Raw genomic sequence first — 4,779 nt, forward strand, 5'->3', positions numbered from 1 at the left:
AGCAGCAGCAGCAGGAGTGGGATGCTGCAGCAGCAGGTGTGTGCAGCAGCTCGTTGAGCCCTGAGCAGCAGATGCAGCTGGTGCTGGATGCCATAGAACTCTGCTGCTCGCAGCCACTGTCGCTGCAGCAGCAGCAAAAGCTGCGCTGCTGCAGCGCATGCATACGGTGGATGCTGGAGGCCTTTCATGTACGTACACCCCAGTACTTCTCTACCTAAACCCTAAACCCTAAACCCTAAACCCTAGAGAGAGAAACTTTGTCTCCTTTCTTTCTCCCCCTCTGTGTTTTTTTCTTTTTATTTTCTTTCTTTTTCTCTCTACTGTCTCTCTTGTCTTTGTTTCTCTGTTTTCTTTTTTTATTTATTTTCTCTATTTTCTCTTTTTCTTTCTCTTTTCTCTGTCTTCTTATATTACATTATATTATAGCGACATTATATTCAGGTTTGGGGTGTATAGGCACCTTCGCCACAGAAATGTATAGAGGTTCTGTGTGGGGTGTCTGCTGCTGCNCTGCTGCTGCAGCAGCTTGCTGCTCTGCTGCAGCAATCATCGAGCAGCACAGACGCGGAGAGACGGTGTTGGGTCTCCATACAAACTGCCCTTGTAGAGTCTCGTGAGCAGCAGTGTTGCTGAAGCAGCAGCAGCAGCAGCAGCAGCAGCACGGGCATCAACGGCACTTTGTTTCGCGCCAGACTGGGCGTCTGCCGAGGTTGCTGCTGCTGCTGCTGCTGCAGCAGCACCTCTTGTCTTTGTGTTGCTTTTGTTGTGTCATCTTTAGCCTTTTGTCTTGGTGGTAAACAGCATTTAAAGAGTGTACAGACAAAGAACAGCTGAGGTGTCTCCTCACCTCTGTGGGGTGTCTCCTCACCTCTTCAGGTGTCTCCGCACCTCTTCAGGTGTCTCCGCACCTCACTAGCAGGGGACTGCCTGCCCCTGGTACTGTCTCCATGCAGTTGTCTCTAAAGCAGCAGCTTAGTTTAGGTGTGCAGCAGCAGCAAGAGCAGCAGGTACAGCAGCAGCAACAGCAGCTGCTGCTGCTGCTGCAGCAGCAGCAGAGCCACAGAACTTTGTCTCCTACAGAGGCAAAGATATTCTTAGTGCGATATAGAGTAGCAGCAGGGAGACAATATAATTTCTTTATTTTTTATTTCTTAAAGATAAAAGTTGGGGTGTCTGTACACCTCATGCTAGCTGTGAGTTGAGGTGCCTATACACCCCAGATGTTAGTGGGGTGTACAGGCAGGTGCTAGCAGCCCTGAATATAAACCCCCCTCACCTTCCTCATATTTTTATGTTTATATTGAGGATAAATTAAATAAATAAATAAATTTAATGTAATAAATTAAATTAATTAAACAAATTACGTCGCGGGGTGTCTCCTCAACACACGAGGAGACAGACTGTCTCTAAAAAGGAGACACCGTCCCTTGCTTACACCGAAATATAAATATATAAAGATATACTTTCTCTATAGCAGCAAATAGCTGATGGTTGCTGCTGCTGCAGCAAAAAGGAGACACGTGCCTGCAGACACAACAGCAGCAACAGCAGAAAGAGAGACAGCCTTTGTGTGTGTACGGGCCCACCACATGCAGTGTCTCTTCTCTAAACCCTAAACCCTAAAACCCTAAACCCTAAACCGCAAAACCCTAATAAGAGACAGAAGAAACACCAAAACAACAAAAGAGGCACCAAAAGAATAAAACAACCATAAGACACACCCCAATATAAAAAAAAAAAAAAAGTATAAAAAAAATAATAAAGACAGCGAAGCAAAGACATACTGTGTGGGGTGTTGGGTGCAGCAGCAGCAGCAAGAACTTTTGCTTCTTTTCTTAGAAAACGCAGCTGAGTGTCTGAGATGTCTCCTTCTTCTATGCAGCTTATTGTTGGCTCGAAGTGCCCGCTCTCCTTGCACTCTGTCTCCCCACTCACACCCAGCAACACTGCGCCAGGCAGACAAGACACCTATACACACACACAAGACACACATATATACACACAGAACACATGCATACACACACACACATACACACACACACACAGAACACATACATACACACACAGAACACGTACACACACACATACACACAGAACACATACATACATACACGCACACACACGAGATACATACATACATACACACACACACACACATACACACACAGAACACATACACACACGCACACACACGAGATACATAGAGACAGAGGGGAGACACACAGCGCAGAGGAAAGAGGCTAGAGCGAGACAAGAGAGACACAAAGGAGACAGAAGAAACACAAAGGAGACAAAAGAGAGACACAAAGGAAACAGAAGAGAGACACAAAGGAGACAGAAGAGAGACACAAAGGAGACAGGAGAGAGACACAAAGGAGACAGAAGAAACAACGAGAGAGACAAAAGTGATAGAAAACAAAAAACAGAAGCAAAGAAGAAAGCAACAACAAAACAGAGACAGCAAGGAGACACAAAAGGAGACAGGAGAGTGATGCAAAGGAGACACAAAGGAGACAGAAGAGAGACACAAAGGAGACAGAAGAGACAAAAAGGAGACAGGTGACAGATGAAGGAGACAGAAGAGACAAAAAGGAGAAGTAAAGGAGACAGCACAGAAGCGCATAAAGCCCCAAGGAGACACAAAGGAGACAGAAGTAAAGCAAAAGAAAAAACAAAAGGAGACAGAAAAAAACAAAGAGAAAGAGAGACCCCCCCCCCACCCACACACACAAAGGAGACAGCAGAAGTGAAGCAAAGGAAAACAAAAGGAGACAGAAAAAAACAAAGAGAAAGAAAGAGACACCCCCCCACACACACATACATAAAGCAGACAGAAGTAAAGCGAAAGAAAACAAAAGGAGACAGAAAAAAACAAAGAGAAAGAGACCCATCCCCACACACACATACATAAAGGAGACAGAACTAAACAAAAAGAAAACAAAAGGAGACAGAAAAAAACAAAGAGAAAGAGAGACACCCTCACCTTTATGATAGTCCCCACAGTGTAGAAGGGCCTCTCGGGCGTCAGCACAGCGAGGCTGTCGCTGGGCCTCACACACACTTCTCCCTTGCTAACATGTTCTGTCTTCTCCAGCTCTGCAGCAGCACCAGCACCAGCAGCAGCAGCAGCAGCAGCAGCAACAGCAGCAGCAGCAGCAGCAGCAGGATATACATTTGCTGCAGCAAATACTCCCCATGCAGGGGAATATCCCTCAAACTGCATGCGTTCAACTTTGGGGCTTTTTCTGTTTTTTTATTTTTTTTTTTTATGTCATAGCGTGCAGTGCAGCAGCTAAGTGAGGAGACAGCAACACGAAGTGCAGCAGCAGCAGCAGCAGCAGCAGCAGCAGCCAGGCCAGTAGCAGCAAAAGCAGCAGCAGCAACTGTAACAGCAGCAGCAGGGATACCACTGTAGCAGCAGCAGCAAGAACACCAAGTGTAGCAGCAACATCAACAGCAACAGCAGCAAGTGCAGCGGCAGCAGCAGCAAGTGCAGCAGCAACAGCAAGCGCAGCAGCAGCAGCAGCAGCAGCAGCAGCAGCAGCAGCAGCAGCAGCAGCAGCAGCAGCAGCAGCAGCAGCAGCAGTACTAACCTCTGAGTTTTTTTTCTTTTTCTGCAACGACTGTACCCCACAGGAGACGCTCAGCTGAGGGGGCATCGCGTAGATTTCCACAGACACTGCTGCCCCCTAGATATTGCTGCTGCTGCTGCTGCTGCTGCTGCTGCTGCTGCTGTTTGTTGTTTTTATTATTTATTTTGTCTTTGTTTGTGTGCTCTTCTGTCTCCTCCTCTGGACCCCCTGGTAGCCACTGACAAAAGAAAGGAGAAGGGCCTAGATGAGCTGTTAAGGAGACACTATGTTGTTTTTTATTTTTTTTATTTTTTTCTTTTTCTTTCTCCATCTGTCTCCTTGCATGCGCATGCATGAAGTCACATGTCTCCTTTTTTGTAAAATGTTCACAGCCACGGATTATGCCCTCGAAACGCTGCGTTGTAGCATCTGTTGTCTGGTAGCCTGAAAAGGAGACAGAGAGAGACAGAGAGAGAGAGAGAGAGATAGAGAGAAAGGAGAAAGAGATATAGAGATAGAGAAGGAGACAGAAAGAAAAGAGAGAGACAGAGATGTGTACAGAGAGAAAAGAGAAAGAGAAATGGAGATAGAGAAGGAGACAGAAGGAAACGGGAGAGACAGAGAGAGATACAGAAAAAGGAGACAGAGAGAGAGAGAAAAGAGAAAGAGACATATAGATGGAGAAGGAGACAGAAAGAAAAGAGAAAGAGACAGAGAGATATACAGAAAAAGGAGACAGAGAGAGAGACACACAGAGATAGAAAATGAGACAGAAAGAAAAGAGAAAGAGACAGAAAAGGAGAGAGAAAAGAAGACACACAAAAGGAGAGAAGAAGAGACATGAAAGGAGACAGCAAAATAGAAGGAGACAGATGCAGAGAGAGAAAGGAGACAGAAGAAGAGAAAGAAAGAAAACACCACGATAAAAGAAGACAGATGCAGAGAGAGAAAGGAGACAGATGCAGAGAAATAAAGGAGACAGAAGGAGAGAAAGAAAGGAGACACAACGATAGAAGGAGACAGAGGGAGAGAAAGAAAGGAGACGGCAGGATAGAAAGAAAGGAGACACCATAAGAGAAAGAAAGACGACACAACAATAGAAGGAGACAGAAGAAAGGAGACAGATGCAGAGAGAGGAAGAAAGGAGACAGACAGGAGGAGAAGGAGACAGCATGCATGCATGCATGCTGTCTCCTTCTCCTCCTGT

Source organism: Eimeria mitis, genomic scaffold (assembly GCF_000499745.2).
Source record: "Eimeria mitis Houghton genomic scaffold, Emh_scaff2094, whole genome shotgun sequence".
Classification (NCBI taxonomy): domain Eukaryota; phylum Apicomplexa; class Conoidasida; order Eucoccidiorida; family Eimeriidae; genus Eimeria; species Eimeria mitis.